Source organism: Lissotriton helveticus, chromosome 12 (genome assembly GCF_964261635.1).
Source record: "Lissotriton helveticus chromosome 12, aLisHel1.1, whole genome shotgun sequence".
NCBI classification, from domain to species: domain Eukaryota; kingdom Metazoa; phylum Chordata; class Amphibia; order Caudata; family Salamandridae; genus Lissotriton; species Lissotriton helveticus.
This window is the reverse complement of record NC_136073.1, coordinates 385,346,879-385,362,953: the sequence shown is the minus strand read 5'-3', so window position 1 is coordinate 385,362,953 and position 16,075 is coordinate 385,346,879.

Sequence of the window (16,075 nt, the reverse complement as noted above, 5' to 3'; positions counted from 1 at the left end):
AGCATGTGGTGCCTTAGAGCTTATTTTTTTGACTTTCATGTCAATTCACTTGGGTGAAGGTAAAATCTGTATTTAGTATGATGATTACTTATTTCAAATATTGTGTGTATTCCCTAGTCGTAAGGAAGTTGTACCAGACAAAACATGTTTGCTACAGTGAATTGACTCTGTGAAATCATAAACAGAGGGAAAGGAAACTACTGTGCTTCAAAAAAGCTGAACGAAGGTAACATAAAATAAGAGGAACTGAATCCAGAAAACACAAAATGGACTCTGTTATTGGTGTTCCCTCTTTGTGCTCACAAAACTCAATATTTTGTGGAGGTCTACCTTGACTGAAGGGCATTGGTGTGGCTGCCCTCCCCTTCTTTGAGAACATCAGGAACACGCCTTTGGCTGAGATTTTTCTTAAAATACTTATCAACCTTATGTGGATCATTGTTCCTGGGATTATCTGGCCATCCCAAATTTTTTTTAAAACACATTTTATTTGTCAAATAACACGATAGGGCAGAGCTCTGTGTCCCTGAGACTTCCGCAGCATCAATTTTCTCATGAACACAGGAAGAATTGAACAGCTATACAGATGAAACAAAACAGAAAAAACTACACCCCCCACCCCATCACACTATCGACTGTTCAAGAGCAACATTACCAGTCAATACTACAGACCTATGTTCGCTACGTGACATTACCAGCCATCCCAATTTTGAACAGCTCATAATACCAATAGGACTGTTAATTGATGCTGCCAGACTCATTGCAACTAACAGAGACACTCATAATGGCGGCACAAAACTGATATAAGGCTTACCTTTTACTCAGCGGTGGATTACTGCGGCTAGCCTCAGTCCAACTAGGATACATGGCCAGAGCTGGAAGCAGTGACGAGAGTTATGCGGCCCAACCTAGATGGAATGAAGTTGCAAAGAGCCAGCATTTATTGACAAAGGTAAAGTATGCATGTAAGGATGAATAAGCATATGATAATGGAAGGAATAGGATAAGCAGTTAAAATAGGGTAGCTGAGAAACATGGGACTCATGGATGTGAAAAAGGATGAAAATAAATTGTGGAGATGCAATGATGAAGAACATACCTAGTATAAGCAGAACGAGCTGAAACAACCAGGAGATCTATCTAGGCATCTTGAACTTGTCTTGTTAGACCTTACATAGCAGCTCTGCTAATAATACCATGGGAAACCCTATTCTAAACCGTAAGTGAGCACAGCGAGCTATCATATTATCTTCCATCTTCTCATTATACATAACCTCAATACTAGACTTCTTTTGACGTTAAAGGAGCATCAGAAATTAGAATCCTTACATTTGTTTACTCCCTCTCCCTTCCTAATACTGACACTTATTAGTTAAATATTGCATTACCTCAGCTATCGCTTTAATAGACTCTGGGTCCAGAAAAAAACCCAATACAGTAGCAATGATGATGATAATATTAGTAATAATTGCAGTGATGAATATTGAAAATAATTTCAATATTAATACATCAGTAAATTATCTTATAAGTTGCTTACTGAATACCTTCAGACACAACAACAAAGCTCCCTTAGGAATTGCTGAAATGCCAAAACATCATTCAATTCACAATGACACTCTTTCAAATATCAACCTGAGCCCAACGTAAACAACTTACATAGATACCACATAAATAGAAATTATGTTTTATTAAATGTATATTTATATATATATAATTTTAAAATAAAAACATACATATGCTAAACACAGTAAAACATTACCACAGAAGAATTAAAAACATACAAATGCATCATTCTTTAAAAATAATCACATCTTCCATAACACATCACTGAGCAATTATGTACCACTATTTCATGCAACATTGTTCAGTGCCAGTAAATGGTGAAATCGAAATAGTCTATGCCTTTAGGCGGGATGATTAATAGTATTCACACTCTACATTAAATAATGTTGATCTTACATCAGTTACATTAAAACATAGTATTCAGAGACAAGCTATAAATAATAAAAACAAACATTAGACAATGACCGATGTGTGCAACAAATATTTACCTAACTAAACAATACACATTACTATTTGTTTTGTTCCCTGTTAATTACATTCATGTAATTCTCCACACCGGTTCCTTTAACTCACTTATACAAAACATCCACCCTCAGAAATTATCTCCAAGTGGTTTAGAGCACATCTTTTCATGATTCAAATTAAAGGGCTCTGAATTCTGGAATTTCAGATATTATATCCAGTATATGTCACACCTAATTCCCACTCTTTCTCTTCATTAATTAAGGGGAATATTTTGATTTCTCTGTTGCTAGCCAGCATTTCATACCTTTCAAATATTAAAGGGGCTTACTTCCTTGAACATATTGACAGGAGTGTTTGACAGTTATATAAACTACATTTTACTGCCAGCATGGCAGACCCTAATTATTTGTTTAAACCTATTCTATTTTAGAGTCAAACTGTAATCCTTCAACATGGTACAGAATTTATAACATTTCCCTATCATGCAAACACATGAAGTATATACTTCCTCTAAGTGTATCCTCACCTTAGTCATTTGAGGAAAGATTACAATTCCTACGTACTGTCACTACTCTGCTATTGGGTCATATGCCCTACCTGTAATTTTTAAGTACCAACTATTTTATGTCCATTTTATGATGGTGATACTTCCTCTCTAAAGAAGGAACACACTAATTATTAGAGTTTCATATTACTTTTAAATGTGATCCCTATCATAATTTATTCCATCTCCTTAACTACTTAATTGCCAAATGTTCCACCACCAAGGGTTTCTTTACTCCCCCTTCTTTGTTTGCTGCTTCATTGGTGAGTTATTTATCAATGTCTCAGGGCTTTCATTTACCATGTCTAAATCACAGTTTGAGAAGATATAAAATGTGTAAGGAAACCTATAAGAAAGATAAACATGTGTTACATTATTTATAAAATTAAGTAGCCTTATCTGATTATATCAAGTTACAGCTATAAGCTACCACACTCTGGAATTCTCTCCACCTGGAACTGAGAAGGATAACGAATTAGCCAGCCTTTAGGAGCACACTACAAACTTGGCTTTTTAACGAATAATGTGAGCTCTCTTTTTCATTGATGCAGCTCACCTCTCTGTGTCAGTGCCTAGACACCCTAGGGTATTACTTACGCTTTATAAATCTTATTCTCATTTCATTTCATCAGCTATAAAATATTCCTAAGAGTTCCCTGTCCTAACACACTCACCTCTGTTCTGGCCTCCTTGCTTTATAATTCCAAAATGACAGTGCACCAAGGGCATGCAAGCTCATTCCTCTGTCTCTCTCTCTCTCTCTCTCTCTCTCTCTCTCTCTCTCTCTCTCTCTCTCTCTCTCTCTCTCTCTCTATATATATATATATATATAGTCGCTTGGTTCCACACCAATACAGGTACAAGAAAAAGCACTCACGGATTCAACTGCAATTCTTCTAGGTTTTATTTCATTTCATATGCGGAAAGCATGAAAAACAGACACGTTTTGGCCATGCCTTAGTCTTGTTTTTTTTTTAGAAACACAAGACTAAGGCATCGCCGAAAGGCGTCTGTTTTTCATGCTTTCCGCGTATGAAATGAAATAAAACCCAGAAATATTGCAGTTGACCCCGTGAGTGATTTTTCTTGTACCTGTATTGGGGTGCAACCGAGCGACTGTATTAACGTGGCATGCACTGCCGCGTTTAATGGCACCCGTCCTTTAAGTGCGCTGTCGAAAGGTGCGGTTGGAGCAAGGATATATATATGTATATACATTTTTGGAAAATCGTCACACCGCAGACTCAACTGCTCCCATCCAAAATGACGAAGAGTGGACCCAAAAGTTGCTGGTGCAAATAAGTGAATTTTATTTCATGAGTGCCAGCGCTGCCGCCATGACGCGTTTCGCCTCCAAGGAGGCTTGATCACATGACACTATATATATATTATATATATATATATATATATATGGCGGTTGCCAGTAGGTAGTTATAGTTAGGACCTATTTTCCATGGAAAATTTGCAACGTTCGATTCCTAATAACTTTGGCACCGATTGATGAATATTCGTGACATTTTCAAAACTTATGGCCCGCTCCGGTCCCATCCTGAAGCTTCCTTGGGTAACATGATGTCCAATACGATACCTTTGGATGACATAACCAAACATCGAACCAACTTTAAACCCAAGTCCAAATTTAATCCCATTTCAGCAAGAGATTGCATTGACAATTTTCCCGAACAGATAGTGGAGCAGATCAAAAAATTGAACTATAAAACACAAGGCCAACAGGATAAATACAGGTGGCAAGATCGAAAGTACAATGAATTAATGAAGAAATTGAATGAAAACAAAGCAGTGGCTATACGTAGTTCGGATAAGGAAGGAAACATTGTGATCTGGAAAAAAGAGTAATACAATAAAGAAGCCTTTCATCAGCTCAACAATAGAGACTGTTATGTCAGAATGTCCAGCACCAATATGAAAACCATTCAGTCACAATACTACCTCAAGTTGAACACTTGTCTCAAGAAAAATCTAATCACTAAACAGGAATACAAGTTTCAAAAGAATGTATATCCTGTAATCCCCCTTATCTACTTCCTACCGAAGACACACAAAGACCCGATCAAGCCTCCTGGCAGACCCACCATATCCGCACGGAGGAGTTTACTAGAACATACTTCCCAATATGTGGATCACTTTCTGCAGGCACATGTCAAGACTTTACAATCTTATGTAAGAGATACGAATGACTTTCTCACACAATTACAAAAGATACAGTGGAAAGACTCTTATCTGTTAATGGCACTTGATGTATCAGCGCTATATACAAGCATTAGACACTGCAACAGCATCACAGCCATTGAACACTATCCTGACAAAGAGTTGAATCATAATGTGGAACACATGAAAATGCTGTTAGATATGACTATGTATTGCCTTACCAACGATGTGTTTATGTTCAGTAAAATCCTATACCAGCAAATCAGAGGAATGACAATGGGAGGCAGCTTCTCCCCGAACTATGCCTATCTACATATGGGCAGGTGGGAGGAGCTGGTCCTCAGGCCTATGATACAAGACAGCGGTAGAATCATATCATGGCTACGATATATAGACGATGTCTATGCTATATGGAATGGGTCATGTGAATATACTGCCCAATTTGTGACTGATTTAAACAAAAATGAGATTAACCTTCAGTTCACAGCAAGCATTAACAACCACACCATTACGTTCCTTGACACTGAGGTTTTTATCAAGGAAGGACTAATTAACACCAAGCTGTTTAGGAAGCCTACAGCAGGGAATTCTACTTTGCATGCGAGTAGCGCTCATCCGTGGCACATCATTAGCAGAATTCCTTATGGTGAGATGCTGCGGATGAGATGCCTTCATAGCAGTGAGGATGACCTTAAGAATGATCAGAATTAATGCATGCAGAGATTTCTGGTCAGAGGTTATTCCAGCAAAACTATAGAATCAGCTATCAGCAAATCTATGATTAGGACCAGAGCAGAGCTGTTACAAGATGGGGAGGTTGAAGAAATTGACAACACCACAATACCCCAGAAAATGGAAGATGGAAAGGATATGCCTTTCAGGATGGTTTTACAATTTAGCAAGCAGCACAACCAAATCAAAACCATCATAGACAAGAACTGGCCTCTGGTTTTGGCGGATCCTGTCATTGGGTCTGATCTACAAACCAGATTATCCATCACATACAGCCGAGGTCCATCAATGAGAGATCCGTTGGTGGACACCAACCCTGAAACCATGGATTCAGCAAGCTGGCTGAAAAATAGAAAGGGTTTCATTCGCTATAAGACATGCAAAGCATGCCAACACGGTATCAACAAAACTGAATATAAGACTGCATTCAGCGACAGGAAAAAACCAATCAATAAATTACTGACCTGCAAAACTGACCATGCAGTATATATTTTGACCTGCCCCTGCGATCTTATCTATGTAGGGAGTACCAAATTGGCAGCACACAAAAGAATTCTACAACACCTCAGGGCCATCAGTAACCAAGACAATACCTACCCAGTAGCTCGACACTTCAAGGAAAGACACTCAGCCCACAATAAGGATCTTACATTTTATGTAATTGATACAATTCCCCCAAGTAGAAGGGGGGGAGATAGGGAGAGTGCGTTGAGGCTACTGGAGACTCCGTACATTTTGGAACTAAACAGCAAACAACCAAATGGCCTGAATGTCACAGAGGATCTACACAATTGCCGATAAATATGATCTGTTCTAGGTACCCCCCTACCGCCACCAGTGTAACACTCTGCCGCTCTAGCTCTGAGTTAGTTTTCTTACCCCGGAGTGATATGTGTGACTGTTTATATCTCTAAATGACCTAGATATTTCAATTCCAGCACTTTATTTTTACTTATACACAACGGGACCATGCCCATGACATATGATGTTGTACTTGTACATCCAGCACACAGAGGACCACGATACAGGATACAGATTACTAGGTTTTAGCCATATGGTTTTATCAAAATTATTTATATATTTATTGCCTATATAGAATTTTTATAGTGGATTATATTTATATATATTTATATTTACACTGAAGCGTTTTTTTATCATTTATAAAAAACATCTATATATTATACATATAGCTTTTATGAATGCGCTTTTGCACCATGCTGACAAAGCAAACATCGAAGTTACTTAACTTCAATATTTGAGGTCCATTAGGTATTTTACCACGATCTAACCTTGTCTATACCTATGAGGAACATACTTAACCCTAGGATCCTATTTTGATATGGACATAGAGATACATCATTAGTGCCTATGGAGACATGATTAAGTCTCACTTAGTGTCAACATACTACTATTCAGTAGATTGATCAATACACGCACTGTCACTTTGCATTTACGTTTTTCTTTATTCTGCACATCACTCACATTTTAACATTTCACACACAAGTTCTTAATTATCTAGATATGGCATGAAGGACGAAGGTACAATACAACAACTTGCTATAGGGAATTCAGTCATGTTATGAGGTTGTAATGTATTACATTTTTAATTTTATGAGATGAACTTGTATTGTATTATTACTATAGTTTTAAAACATATTTAAACGATGAATTTTACTGCAATGTTTGCAATTACCATATTGTAAATAATACTATTTTATCTACAAGTCTGTCCGCCATGTCTATTGTTATGCACCAGCACATGAGCACTTATCGTCAGCACTTTCACTTTAAAAAAGAAAAAAATCGGTTGTACCTTGTCATGTGATCAAGGCTCACCCTGAGCCGAAACGCGTCAGGACCGAGCAGGCAACATCGAATAAAGTATAATTGGCACAATCTAAGTGGTCCGTCTCCGTCTGTTGCATGAATGCTGAGTTAGGACGGAATTCAACGATATATATATATATATATATATATATACACACACACACACACACACACACACATATATCTATATATATATATATATATATATATATATATATATATATATATCTATATATAAAACCTATTGGCGGTCGCCAGTTATAGTTAGGACCTATTTTCCATGGGAAATTCACAACATTCTATTCCTAATAACTTTGGCGCCGATTGATGAATATTCGTGAAATTTTCAAAACTTATGGCCCGCTCCGGTCCGCTCCTATCCCGAAGTTTCAGGGTGATTCGGCAAGCGGGGGCTGAGAAAAAAGGGGAGTCCCAAAACGTGTTTTCCCCATGCAATTTCCCATAGGAAACTTTACACACGGCTACAGCCTGAACTGCTGAACGGAATTACACCAAATTTGCCAAAAAGGTAGCCCTTGGTTCAGAAAGAGCCATTTCTGTTAAATGGTGTAAATCCGTTCAGTGGTTGCTGAGAAAATCAAAAGTAAAAAAGTTTCGATATCTATGGCCGCGCAGTATCAGCGCACCCTCCCGATCACGAGCTGCATGCTAATTGGCTGTCAACACTCCAAACCAGGAAGTGTTGGCAGCCATCTTGTGCCTTGGTAGTACAGAGGAACAAGGAAACTGGAAACAAAACACGCAAAACACAAAAAGGGGGCAGGGTAGAAACACCCTGACCCGCTAGGATGCTCAGGGGGTCCCACAAGGACCCCCAAGGCCCCAAAAAATGTATCTATTTTTTTAAATTGCGGGATGCGCGTAGGATCCGGGCATCCTGCCGCGGAAAAAAAAAACAAGCCCGGGCTTCCGTGCTTCGTTAATAATTAGACCCCGGGTGGGCCAAATCCCGGGGGCACTCTTTGAATGGTGATGGGGGCCCAAAGGGGTCCCCCAGCCCTGGGGACCAACACTCCCTGGGGCTTTTTGAAAATTATGTTCGGGGTACTCACAGCCCCCCCAGCCCCGGGGACCGCCACCCCCGGGCTTCAAAATACATTGGTGGGGGGCTCAAAGGCCCCCCAAGCCCCAGGGACCGCCACCCCAGGGCTTTATGACAATATATGCGGGGCTTACAGCCCCCTGCAGCCCCGAGACTGCCACCCCGTGGAGCTTTAAATTTTAACATGGGGCATCCAAGCCCCCCAAGCCCCGGGGACCGCCACCCCCTGGGGCTTAAAGGAAATAATTGTGGAGCCCCCCCACATGCCCCGGGGACCGTCACCTTCCCAGGGCACTAAGTCTTCAAGTTTGGGGGTCCCTTATGGACCCCCAAGCCCCGGGGACCACCAACCCCCGGGGCTTAGAAAATGTTGGGAAGGGAGCAGCGCGGCCCCCCTCCTGGAGCCCCAGATGGCCCTGGGGACCGCCACCCCCCAGGGCCCGCTCCTGTAGTGTCCTGGGGTGCCCACACCCGGGACACTGTAGTTTGCTATGGGAGGGTGGGAGACTTGCGGCTCCCGCTCTGCCATTGCAAACTGCTTTGTTTTTTGGAAGAGAGAGCAGGAAACCTGCTCTCTCTACCAAAAACCAAAGACAATTGCTTTTCCACACGGGAAGCTGCATCTTAGCAGCCCGCCATGTGGAAAAGCAATGCCGGCTCCCGAGGGACGCGGGTAGCCGGTGGGACCGTGTGGCGATTGGGGACCCCCCACGGTCCCCACGGAGAGGGCCAGCCCCGGAGGATGAGATCCCTGGGGATACAAGTGGCCCCCCTCCCCACAATTTTAATTAAAAAAAATTTAAATAAAAAAACAAAGGCCGACCCCGGGGATGAGGTCCCCGGGCCATAAGTCAAAAAGGACATGCCCCGAGGAATAGGGTCCAATCGGGAGGGGGCCAGGCGGCCCTCTTCCAAATTATTATTTTTATTAAAAAAAATTAGGGGGCAGGCCCTAGGGGATGGAGTCCCCAGGGCCAATACATTAGAAAAAGAAGGGGGGCACACAGTCCCCCTTCTTTAAAAAAATAAAATAAAAGACCAGCATTGCGCCGGAGGCCACGCCCCCTCCTTGCAGCCACCCTGTGGCACGTTTTCAGAGGTAGTTTTAATCCCCCTGCCCTAATATGTACTACGGGCTTACAGAGAAGGTCATGCTAATCACAGGGGTACCCCAACGCATAGTGTTCCCTGGTGTATGTAGGTGTTTTCACTGTATTCTAAGTGTCTTTTAGCATGCCACTGGCTCTAGGCCTGGTTAGTCAGAGTCAGTTAACACCAGTACCCGTCTGAAAAAGTTGTGGGCACAGGATGATTATGTAACAAGGCCTCTTTCGGCTCCTCTGTTGGTTCTTTTGTGCACGTCTTGATTCTTCCTGCACTTTTCTTCATCTTTACGGACTTCTGTTGCTTTTTTCTGCATTTCTTTTTATCTTTCTGTGCGTTTTTTCTTCTTTCTTCACATGTCCTACCTCTGTAGGCATAGTTAGAAACTAGCATTTAAAAAACCTTTGAAATTCACTGAAAAAACCATAGGTTTCAGGCACGTTATAGTAAGAAATTAGTATTTAAAAAACCGTAGAAAATCACTGAAAAAAACATAGGTTTCAGGGGTGTTATAGTTAGCTGGACATTTCACTCGTACAAAACCATTGAAATTTCCCCATTATAGTTAGTTCAGCTAACTATAACTCGCGCGCCCGCAATGAACTGCTTATGACGTCACTTATTACATCACACATTACATGGTCAGTGACATCACTCATGACATCACTGATGACATCTCAAATGACATCACTGATGACATCATCCTTGTGATAGAGTGGCAGACCTCCTCTCACCCTAATATAACCTTTGATACACACACTCAAAATTAGAAACTAACATTTTCAAAACAATGGATTAACCAATGCCAGTTACAACAACCTATTCAGTAATTCTAAGATCTACATACACATCCACTCATTCACCAAGAGTCCTATACAGTTACTCATACATGTACTCACTTAACATATGTACACATACACCTATCCATCCTGTTACACACCACCACTCATCCATAGAGTTACTCACACACATAGTCACTCATGCTAATAAAGAATAAAACATCCATTTACTTGCATATACAGTTATACACACACCAGCACTCTTACTTCTACAGAAACTTACACATACTTACTCTTTTAAACAATCACTTATAGAAACGCATACTTATTCATACAGGAACTCTTCCAATCTCTCACTCTCACATATACTCACTAATATACACCAATACTCACATATACTAGTTAAAAAAATGTGTAGTTACTTATAAAGACACTTTAGAGATAGTCATTCACTCACTAACACACCCATACACACACACTCATCCACCTATACAGTCCTGCACACATAGTGTCTTCAACACATACAAACAGTGACACACTCATTCATGCATATATGCACTAAGTAATACCCTCCACTGAACCATACAGACACTCAGACACTCATACTGATACTCGAAAAACCAAGTAATAACCCATATAGACACTCATGTAGCTACTCACCAACCCATGCAGTCACTTATACACAAAGTGAGAGATTGATACAGATATTTAAAAACACAAATTCACTGGATGATGTCATCAGTGATGTCATCAGTGGTGTAATTGGAGATGTCATGAGTGATGTCACTGACCATGTCATGTGTGATGTAATAAGTGACATCATCAGCAGTGCATTGCGGGCGCGCAAGTTATAGTTAGCTGAGCTATCAGTGGGGAATACAGGAAAGGTGCCTTTATTAAAACAATGGCATGACGCGTTTCAGCGGAATGCCTTTATCAAATGCCATAATTCAAATGCAATGCCCCGCCAACCTCCTTCTTTAAATATGCAAATTTCTCCCGCGTTACTTTGACGCATATATATAATTAGCACCTGAGGGTAATTGTACTCTCACCTGCCTGCTAATTAATTAAACCCACCTCCTGATGTCCCTCTATTTAGAAAATGGGGCACCATCTGTAAAGTAAATAAAATTTCCTTGTAATCCACCCAAGTTAAGGTGTATTCTAAACTTAACCACATCATCTTCCACCCTTAGATATTCTTCTTTATTTTCAATGATGATCCGAACTGGTGAACTTCATATCAACTAATTTCTCATGGTTTTAACTCTCACGCTGAAGGATCTTTCTAGCTATTTTTGACATAATTAGAATTGGAAAAAAATAACATCAGCTCTAAATAGGGCTGATGGTCTGGTGCACCTACACCAACGTCCCTAACTCTGTTGAGCTATCTGTATAGGGTTTCCACTAGCATAGCCATTAGAAACATGACACTCTACCTGTCTCTAAATCGAGAAGGGTGAGGTTCAGTTTGGCACACACAGTACTCAAAAATCCCTTCCTCTGAAATATAAATCCCATAGATATAATGGGATTTATATTTCTGTGGACGGGATATCCATCATTGTTGTGACGGAGTAACCCTTCCTCTGTGATCTAAATCAGGCCCTAAGTCTTTATTTCATTTTGGAGACCACCTTTCCTTCCTTTGGCTCACTGTATTCTTCTGACAAGCTTTGAATGGCCTCAGGTTACATTACCCTGGTGCAAGCTCACAGTAATTGTGTTCCTCTGCTCAATATTGCTGTTTTGAACAAATTATTTGCATTAATTATTAGCCCAAGCCCTCTGATCATAACTGGATGAGGATTCTCTCCTCTGCTTGTCTCGTGTTCACGAGAATAAGGGGCATATGTATGGAAATCTCCGTTTGTGATTTTCAAATAGCGTTTTTTTGAGAATTGCTATTTGAGAATTGCAAAAAGGGATGTATGTAGAAAATCACAATTTTTTTGCGATTTCTTAATCTTCCTTAATTGTGATTTGCAAATTGCAAAATCGCAATTAAGGAATACTTTCCAATTCATTTCTATGGGCCAGGGGGCCCATAGGAATGAATGGGAAGTTATTCTCAATTTGCGATTCGCAAATGGAGAATCGCAAATTGAGAATAATTTCAAGGGTATCATAAGGCCACCCTGATGCACCCCTGAATTTTACATGTGTGCGCCTATGGCGCACATACATGCCTTAAGGGGATGTATGTGCACCACATGGCAGCTTCACAAATGGCAAAAAATGCATTTGTAAAAGAAATTGCAAATTACCACCAACTTGAAGTTGTATGTAATTTGCGATTTCTTAATGAGAAATCGCACAACTTGGGTGCTTCATACATAGCATTTAAAGGAATCGAAAATTGCGATTCCTTAAATGCTGACGCAAAATTAAGGAATTGCAAATTTTGCGATTCCTTAATTTTGCGATGCGATTTTAATCATACATCGAATTTCCCGAATTTTTGGTCACAAAAGCTACTTTTTGCGAATCGCAGTGTTTGCGACTAAAAAACGGATGATACATATGCCCCTTACTGCCTGTCATCCCAGAGATTTAGAAATGTGCATACTTGATACACTAATATGCGTCCTCGTATAAAGTGTACTATAAAGACATTTTTCCAAAAAGATTCCAACTTAGATCTCTTTTTGAGAGAAAACATAGTTCTAAAGTATGGAACTGAAACATGTAGCAGTCTTTATGGATAATTTCTTGGTAAGCTTCAATACAAGTAAGATAGTACCAGTAAAATAGGTCTGGCTTAGATGGGTGACCTAAATGTGTAGCACTTACAGAAAATATGCAATGTATGCAAACCATAATTTCAGGGAGGAAGAGTAGAACAAGGATTGCATAGTGGTGTGTCTGAGGAATGGTCAGAGCAGTGCATGTTAAATAAGGTAAACTCTTGATTTTGTGTTATTCAATAGTTAGTAATGCTCTATTACTTACCGGTAATCTTCATTACTCCGGGTCCAATTGTCCTCGTCCTATTCATCAACAAAGTGGAGATGGGTAAGTTTCTGCTTTGGTGGGGTGCTTCCTGTCTGTATGCTCTGCTTGTTGTTTCTTTGCAGTTCCCCGTTTTGCTTCCCTTGGGTTGCTGCCTTAGTGTGGTTTCCTGGATGAGCTTGAGGGTTTGGAAGGCTGCGTTCTCTGCTTTGGTATTCTCCAATTTGTTAATGAATGGGACGAGGACATAAGGGACCTGGGAGTAATACTCTATTACTTACTGGTAATCTTCATTACTCCGGGTCCCGTTGTCCTTGTCCCATTCATACGCTCCGCCCTCCCTACCAGACAGACGGCCTTCCTGGGGGGCTTGGTGGTTCAGGCGGAATGCTGGGTAAGTGCTGCTCATGTACTCCGGTGGGAGGGGCGGGGTTAGGTTCTCAGCATTCCTCTGCTCTTTTTTTCTGTCGGGAGATGGTTATCTCCACTTTGCAAATGACAGGGACGAGGACATAAGGAATCGGGGGTTATGTATTTGCCACACGTTTTCATCCTTTGCAAACACTCAATATCGTACATATAAGTGGCGCAGACAGTAAGGAAAGGGCACCTATTTTCCTGAAGGATAAATTGGAAAAGGCATTGAATGGAAAAATATTTCCCATCGGGAAAAATTGGAAAGATGTTTTTGAAAGTTCTTTAAATTCCTAAACATATAAAGGGTTAGTGCATGCCAAAAATATATGGTTGTTCACTAATTTGTGTAACATTTGCAATCGGTTGCTCATTTACACTGAGACATTGTGATTCAGGTAACCAGTGCTTATTTTGAGCTAGTGTTTGCAGAAGGGGCCCACCCGCACTTTTTATTGGGGACCTGTACTTATTTCAGTTCATCAGGCTTTGACCTAGAGTGAACTAGAAGAGTGAAATTCAAAAGAGGAAAGAAAGAAGACAGGAAAGAGAAAAACTGTGAAAATGCAAGATAGCATAGATGGAGATAAAAGAACCTGCAAGAGTGAAATAAAGGCCATGAAGAGTATTCAAAAAGAATGAGAGAAGAGGAAGAATCAAGACTGAACAACCTGGGTGTTCGGAAACCAGGCCATTCAGTAGCACAGGCCGCAGATTTCTGAAAGAAACATTGGGCCCCAGCTCTTACAAATTAAGCACTGCGGAAGGAGCCAGTCAAAAATCACTGCAGTGCATTGACGCACAACATGAATATCGAGACATTCACATTCATGAATCATGCCATGATTTTCCAAAGTCCATGCTCATTTCTTCCTACTAATGGGTAAACAATTGAATCTCTCACTCCTGCTACCCTAAGATTCACGCTCCCAGACTAAAAACAATTACACATAAAAGCATACAATCCTTGCTTTCTTAGCACCGTGGATTATTAGTACCAAGTGGGAAGGAAGTCTTTAAATATTATGCCTTCCAGGTGAAACTTAAAGATAATAATATTTAAAGAATGTTCAAAATGTTTCGGTTTTGTTAACTCAACAGTGCCTTCGAAAGATGTATGAATACTAACAGTTTACATGGCCATTTTGTAAATGGTGTATGTACTCTAGTGCACACCGTTCACATACATCACACAAATTCTCCTTCTCTTCCCCTTCAATAATGTATGAACTCCAAAGGAGCTGTGTCACACTCCATATTGATATATTTTTAACTAGCTCGGAACATAATGAAATGAAAATAACAATAATTCCAAATTTGTAAAGCCTTGACGTATCACCCCTAAGAGTATCCAGGCGATGGGGGGCAGTCGGGAAATTAAGTGAAATATTGCTCAGAGTCACATGATGCTGAGCTGCTGCTGGAGATCGAACCGTGAGACCCGCGCTCCAGAGGGAACTGCTCTGGCCAATGCGCCACACCTCTCTGCTAAAAAAATGATGGATTTAGGCCCAGATCTCTGTACTGGGGTGAATGTGTGACATTGTTCTGCATTCTGTCCATCAATTGTTGTTTTTGCATTTGTTTTTGCATTTGTCACACCTCTCTGCTAGGCATCGAATTTATAAGATATGTCACACCTCTAAAGAGACAGGACACTACCTTATCTTCATTTGATATGTTATCGACAATTGATTTGATCAATATGTGTGAAACAAATGCTTTATTACAGAGGTCTCCATTCAGATTCATGACATGTAAAGGCAGAGGTCTTCCAAATGTTTTGCACTGAGCCCCCACAAGCAAAATTTTTTGAAGATGGGCCTCCTTCCAAAGTGTTATGGCAAGGCAGGAGCAATTGGAAGGAGCAGGTCTAAGAGCAAGGGGGCGGGGGGTACGAGATCACTTCAGGGATACCTTTTTTATTGCTAATAATTTATATTAAATGTGGGAGTTAAAAAATATTTGCATCAAATAATAACATAAACTGGTCAGAAAATACTTCTCATCATTGGGGTTATTTGAGCTCTTCACATTCCTCTGTCCCAATGCAACTGCACCCACATCACTAATTATTGCAGCAGCTCTGAGTAGTAGGCTGTCTCCTGTGAATCTGTCACCCTTTCTCCCCCATGCCAGTTTATTACTCCAGTCTTGAAACAGACTCTCTCTCCCTTTCAGAATTAATTCGCTTTCAGGTGTTGTGCCCTCTGTACAGCAAATGTTACATCTGCCGCAATGCTAACAAGGAAAATAAGTCCCCGTTCACCTGTCTCCGCCCTTTTTTCAAAAGTATGGGCCTCTGTCATTCCCCACCTTCTCCCCACCGTCTCCGAGCTCAAGCTAAGGTTTCTCCTGTGCTTCAATTTTCCAATCTCTTGGGTCAATAATCTGGGGCCCAAAGCAACACTGGCACAGTAAGGGTGCACTGAGCCCTAATGCAAGAAAAAAAAGGAA